Source organism: Mastomys coucha, unplaced genomic scaffold (genome assembly GCF_008632895.1).
Source record: "Mastomys coucha isolate ucsf_1 unplaced genomic scaffold, UCSF_Mcou_1 pScaffold12, whole genome shotgun sequence".
Classification (NCBI taxonomy): domain Eukaryota; kingdom Metazoa; phylum Chordata; class Mammalia; order Rodentia; family Muridae; genus Mastomys; species Mastomys coucha.
In genome coordinates, this window is record NW_022196894.1 from 58,645,191 (window position 1) to 58,652,546 (window position 7,356).

Below are 7,356 nucleotides of genomic sequence, written 5' to 3' on the forward strand. Positions count from 1 at the left end.
TACATTTAAAATGTTATCCCCTTTCCTGGTTCCCTACCCCCTGGGAAAACCCCTATGCCATCCACCCCCCTTGCTTCTATGAGGGTGTTCTCCTACCCACCCACCCACTCCTACTTCCATGACCTGGCATTCCCCTACACTGGGGCACTGAGCCTTCACAAGACCAAGGGCCTATCCTCCCACTGACACTCTAAAAGGCCATCCTCTGCTACATATGCAGCTGGAGCCATGAGTCCCTCCATGTGTACTCTGAGCTGGGAGCTCTCAGAGGTCTGGCCGATTTATGTTGTTTTTTTCCTGTGGGATTGCAAACCCCTTCAGCTCCTTCAGTCCTTTCTCCAACTTCTCCTTTGGTGACTACATGCTCTGTCTAATGGTTGGCTGCAAGCATCTGCCACAATTTGTCAGGTAATGGCAGACCTTCTCAGGAGACAGCTATATCAGGCTCCTGTCAGCAAGCACTTCTTGGCATCCACAATAGTGTCTGGGTTTGGTGTCTGTATATGAGATGGATTCCCAGGTGGGGCAGTCTCTGGATGGCCTTTCCTTCAGTCTCTACTACATACTTTGTCTCTGTATTTCCTCCTGGGAATATTTTGTTCCCCCTTCCTAGAAGGACTGAAGAAACCACACCTTGATCTTCCTTCTTCTCCAGCTTCATGTCATCTGTGAATTGCATTTTGGGTATTTGTTGGGCACCATGCCACAGCTGTGTGCCCAGCACCAGACACCCATACTGCAGGTGGAGAACTGAGCATCCCTGCTGCTGCTGACAGGGCCAGGGCACAGGGGACTTGGGAACAAAGGGTGATGGAAGAAAGACTTGCATCTTGTCAGAGGTCTAGTACTCTGCACAGGCAGATGTGGGTGTCTATCTGTCCACCCCACTCCACCAGATGGGCATCTGGATCCCAGTCAGTGGAGAGCAGAGTGGGGACAGCTGCAGGGGGTCCCTGGGCCTCACATTGGCAAGGACTGCGGTTTCTAGGTCCTGGGCATCACAGGCAACACTGGGCACCAAGAGAAGCTGAGAACGAATTGGGATCCCCAGAGTAGCTGGGCCACTCTGGGGCTGAAGGGAGGGGAGTGGGCAGGAAGAAAAGCGGTGGTGTGCACCCAGTCAGATGTGGCTACAAAAACAGGGCCAACACAACGAGTCTAGTTTAAAAAAAGGCAATTCATGGTCTTAAGATGTTTATTGTAGAAAAGAGATAGAGAAAAGGTACAGAAGTAGAGGCTGGCCACAGCTACGTGGAGAGAGGGGGAAGGGAGAGTTAAGACAAGAGTAAGAGGTTAAGAGAGAAGGGAGAAAGAAGGGGCTGGGCTACCTGTCAGTGTGACTGGGCATACCTGGCTGTGATCAATTGACTGAGGGTGGAGTCCAGCCAGAATACTGGGAGCTTGGGGCATTGTCTAAGTGATAGGTAGCAGAGGATAATGGAGTTGGAGGACTCATGGACTCTGCCATGTTTTGGAAGCATGGCTTTAGAGTTCTATCCCCTTGTAGAATTTTCTACTGGGTCCCCAGAAATAAACCTTGCTCAACCTAGACTATAGACTGCTTTTCACCACCCTACAGGTATTTGAGCTTTTGGGCTAATACACACTTGTCAGTGAGTGGATACCCTGTGAGTTCTTTTGTGACTGGGTTACCTAACTTGGGATGATGTTTTCTAGTTCCATCTATTTGCCTAAGAATTTCATGAATTCATTGTTTTTAATAGCTGAGTAGTACTTCATTGTATAAGTGTAACACATTTTCTGTATCCATTCTTCTGTTGAAGGACATCTAGGTTCTTTCCAGCTTCTGGCTATTATAAATAAGGCTTCTATGAACATAGTGAACCATGTGTCCTCATTATATTTTGCAGCATCTCATTACTCAAAAACCTTAAGATTTCCAGCATTAATTGTGAATATTTTAACTTTATACATGTTTATTAACCACCATAAAAATGTTCTGAATCTGTTGTGGTGGTGATCTTAAGTCACCCATCTATGCAAATTTTATAAGTAATTTCTGTTGATCTGTTCAAGTTTTAGAAAGTAGTAACATTTTGAGAGATTTCAAATAAATAATAGGACAACAAGAACAAGGTTAGATATATGTATATATATATATATCCATATTTAACACTATATATATCCATATTTAACAATATATATACATATATATATCCATATTTAACAATATATATATATACATATATATAGTGTTAAATTAACTCTGAACTATTTGTCTGAAAAAATACAGCATGATCTTTTTCTTTTTGTTTAGGAGATTCAAATACTTTTCTTTAATTATAATATAATTACACAATTCCCACCTTACGTTTCCCCCTTTCAAAATACTCGTTTCCCCCTTTCAAAATACTCCTATGTTCTTTCACAACTTGTCTCAAATTTATGTGACATATATACATGTATACATGTATACAGGAAAAAACACACATACAAAAAAATTTACAACTTTCTGAGTTTATTTAGTGTTACTTGTGGTATATGATGTCAGGGCTGACTAGCTGCTATCGCATAAACAAATAAGATGCTAATTCCTAATATAGCCTAACTTCTGTTTTCTCAGCTGTTCTTATCTACCAGTCTACAGGTCAGCCTTTGAAAGACAGTGTTCAGATACCATGGGTTGAGCTTCTTATCATTTCTAGGAGCATTTTAATTTTTTACTTGTAACATTTCCAGATAACAAGCTTTTTTTAAAACTTTATTGATATCATATCTGTATCCTAAAAATCGCTCTTAAAACTATTTAAATTTTAAAAAATATCATTTTGAAAAGTTCCAAATGGTAGTTATATTAAAATTTTCAGATTCACAACTTTTTTCATTAAAAATTCCACTTCTTATAATGATTTGGATGATCTAGGTGAGTCCTTAAAGCATATAAAAAGTAAATATACTTGTTCTATTCTTCAACAATCTGATGATTATTTTTCATATTGATTATTATTGATGGCATTTAGTTTGTGAGTTTATGATAAATGGTTCATGCATTAATATATGATGAATTTCCATCTGTGTTGCTATAAATCACTGTAATTCAAAGCTTTGATATATATATTATTGCAATTACTCATCATCTTAATAGTAAAGATATTTAAAATTCACATATGTAATTCAGATAGTCTAAATCTGTATCATACTTGTTCATAAGCCTAATGTTAAGTCTATAAAAAAATTAATAGAGTTAGCACTTTAGAACAAGTTTGAATATTTTGAAATACTAAAAGTTCTTTTACAGCTTTAAAAAATAAGTATTTCTAGAAAGTTCCTGAAGATTTAGGTTATAACACTGCTCTATAATTATGTTTCAGATGGTGTTGTTATTCTTAGTTCATATTTTCAGTTGTACATAACTTCATGACAAGCACCTTTTCAGGCTAGTATTTCTCACATATTTCAAGCAAAAAATAGATTTGTTTTAAACCATAGATTGTTTGACTAAGCAACAGTTCACCAACTGCTAGAATAAAATGCCTGTTTTTTGAAACACTGTGAAAAAAGTTTCTTTTTCTTGCCTTTATAACATTAACAATAGTTTGTGATTGATATTAACTTCACACTTCATTTTTGTAAATTAAGCCTTCATACCTTGTCATAAAAAGAATTCCTTAAGTTGTAGAAATAGTGTAGGAGAGATTGCAGCAATTAAAAATATTAATTTGGCTTTCCATGTGGAACTTCAGTAATGAACGGGGAATTTGATACAAATACTTCAAATTTAGATATATCTGAGATTTACTCTTGTGAATTTTATGTCTATTGATCTCACATGAATGGTCACTATTGAGTAAGTCAATTTGTGGCAAGATTTTTAAATTAGGATTATGAAAGGGTTAGCAAAGGCCTGCTATAGCACCACGCATCATAGCACATTATCACCAAATTGGGAACAGAAAAATGTGTTTGAGAAAATGTAGAGACATCAATAAAGGCACTAGGTCCCTGATCTTCCTGACATGCAGTAGGTACTCTACAAGCAATGTAATCAAATGCTCAAATATGTGTACAGAGTGGTAGAACAAGCAAGCTAAGCAATGTAGTGCAGTCTGCTAATTCTGTACTTCCCTAATCTACCTTGCTTGGAATCTATGACAGGACATTTTAGACAAGCTCATGCAAAATCATCTCATATTTCATGGAGGCTCTTTACAACACAACAATGGCTGGCTGGAAATTTTGGAGAGAGACACAAACAGAGTGAAGAATCTATAAAGAAAGAAAAAGGCAATTAGTTATATATAAGCCCAAAAGGCAAAGCTGAAAGATCTGTATCACTGTGACACCCTGAAAGAGACAACAGCCAACACAGATTTTCACTACTAACATCGAGAGTTACGGGAAATACTTAATGTTGAGCTCTTAGTCCTTGAAGCTCTATTAGAATGACTCTGTTAATATAATATTGCTATATAATATGTCAAATGGAACATATTCAAATAGCAGTATTTTCATTAACAATTATATTTTCAGTGGGTTTGGTTAAATCACACATTTTAATTAAAACAATACAGTTATAAGTAAGTAAAAAGAAAAACTATAAAACACCAAGCTATTGTTTGTAATGAAATCACCCAACATTGATTATGCTAACAGAACTTTATAAAAAAAACTATTTTGAAGAAAGAAAGAAGTTGTATGGAAACGTAAGGACCAGCAAGCTCAGGCTGCCAGCAGGAAACAAGAAGGCAAAGTGTGGAACTGATCAAAAATGAGAATTAGCTTAGAAAAACATGTGTGGCAGAAATCTAGTACCTATCAGAGACAGACTCTGTCTAATAGTTCATTTCTCTGATATTCTAGATAGCCCTGAGACAAACCACTGCCTGGCAGGGCAGAAAGCTGTTATACATTTACACTGTAATGAACAGCATTACTTCTCTGCATTATGAACAAACATTTATTCATTTGTTTCTGTTTTTCCTGTGCTTATCATTTTATGGTCCATTTGTTTCAGCATTAGACACATTATTTTTATTTTCTAGGATGCTGTTTTTTTTTTAATCCAGTGCAGTAAACATCTCTAGTTTTAGTCATAAAATTTTTCATTTGAGGTTGATCTTTTGATAACTTACCAAAATGAGATTTGTGAGTTAAGATCAAAGATTTTATTAATTAATGTATTTATTTTGCTTATTTTTCAAGACAGGGTTTCTCTGTATAGCCCTCGCTGTCCTGGAACTTGCTCTGTAGACCAGGCTGGCCTCGAACTCAGAAATCCACCTTCCTCAGTCTCCAAAGTGCTGGGATTATAGGTGTGCGCCACCACTGCCCGGCTTCAAAGATTTTTCTTACCTGGGAATATCTTAAATGTAGTTTGTTAAAGACTTCAGAACATGAAGAGTAATGATAACACTCATTAATTGATGACAGTTGATGAAACTCCAAGTATAGTTAAAATAAAAATGGAAATATAAATGTCATACATAATAAAAAAGAAATCAAATATCTGTTTCTTGTTTTACATTAAAATTTTTATAATTTATTTAGACGTTCAGTGTGTGTGTGTGTGTGTGTGTGTGTGCATGTATGTCCTAACCCATTTCTTAGATTCATTCTGATTTTTCAACATTTAGTTGACAATTAAACATTGTATATATTTGCCATCCATGTAGTGATTCAATTATCACAATCCTTGGTGTTTACAATTGTATGTATGATAGAAATAACCCAATATTCATTATGTTCTGATAATTACAAATATATAATAATCATGGTGATTAATATATTTCTTAAATGTATTCTTCTTATATAACTTTATCTTGTATTCTTTGATGACCTTTTTCTGAGATTCTTGTTCCTATCCTTGAGTTTGAGTTCAGCTTATTAGTATTCTTTGCTTTCTCACTTATTTTTTTTACTGAAAATAGATTTTCTCTCATAAAATATATCTAATTATTATTTTCCCTCCCTCTAGTTCTTCTAGTTCCTCCATACATCCCTTCCCCTACAGATCTACTGCCTTTCTATCTTTCATTATAAAAGAACAAGCTTCTAAGAGATAAAAACATCAAACATGACAACCTAAAATATAAAATGAAACAAAAACTATCATATCAAAATTGGACATGACAACTCAAACATAAGAGAGTCCCAAGAGCAGCCACAAAACTCTTAGACCCACTCATTCTCATGATTATGAATCCTGTAACATTACTAAGGATAATAGCTATAATATATAGAGAAAGTAGTACAGATCCTACTAAGCCCTGTGCTTGCTTCTTCAGTCTCTATGAGTTCATATGCTGTGTGTTTAATTGATTTAGATGTCCTGGTTCTCCTGCTGTCCTTAGTCCTCTCTGATTCTAACACTCTTTCTGCCTCTTCTGTATGACTCCCTAAGCTCTGTGGAAGAGATTTGATGAAGATCTCCAATTGATGATCTCTGCATATTATCTGTCTATGAATCTCTGCATATGATTCTATTTGCTGTCAGAATAAGTCTCTAGTGATGGCTGGATAAATCTTTGAACTATGAATAGAGTAAAATGTTAGGATTCATTTCTTAACATTTTTTGGGCCAGTAGTGTTTGGTATTGCTCTATGTCTCTGGACTACCTTTGATGATTGGTTACTGATGCAATGTAGTACCTGGGTACCCACTCTAGGATTATGACCAGCAGGTAAAAGACTTTGTTTGCAGAGACAACACATAGAACATATTATTATAATTGTGATTATGATTATTATTATTATTTTGGCTTGTTGCCATGTGATAAAAAAATATTTTGTTAAACATTTCCCATTAAAATAATGTTTCTCATATAATTTTGATACATCTAATACATTTTCTATTAGTCATTTGTCAATTTCATCATTTCTTTAAGCTAACAGACCTGCAAACATTTATGAGACCAAAAATGAGGAGTATATAATGGGTAGCTTCTACTTCTGCAGGCCTGTTGCAATTGGGTAAATAATACAGTTAATTCTGAGTTATCAGGAACAAGTTCGCCAGTTTGTATATGCATAAGAACTTTTTCTGCATATAAAAATCTGTAATTGTACTCACTTCAGCAGCACATATCCTAAAAGTGGAATGATACAAAGAAGATTAGCACGGCCCTTGCACAAGGATGACATGCAAATTTGTGAAGTTTTCCATATTTTTAAAGCAAGAAAGTAATCTTCCGACAAAATTAAAGAAGATAGCCACATGACCAGAATTCCAACTATAACAACAAAAATAACAGGAAACAACAATTCCTTTCCCTTTTCCTTAATATCTATTAATATCAATGGACTTAATTCCCCAATAAAAAGACATAGACTATCATACTGGGTATATAAACAGGACCCAACATTTTGTTGCATATAGGAAACCAACCTCGGTGAAAA

At 35.6% G+C, this 7,356-nt stretch overlaps 1 non-coding gene across 1 annotated transcript; it reads left to right on the forward strand.

Moving 5' to 3' along the window:
- The first annotated feature begins 7,022 nt into the window (after window positions 1–7,022).
- On the forward strand, window positions 7,023–7,129 carry LOC116086647. The gene has a single exon (XR_004117027.1). It is a non-coding gene; the product is annotated as a U6 spliceosomal RNA (small nuclear RNA).
- The last annotated feature ends 227 nt before the right edge of the window (window positions 7,130–7,356 follow it).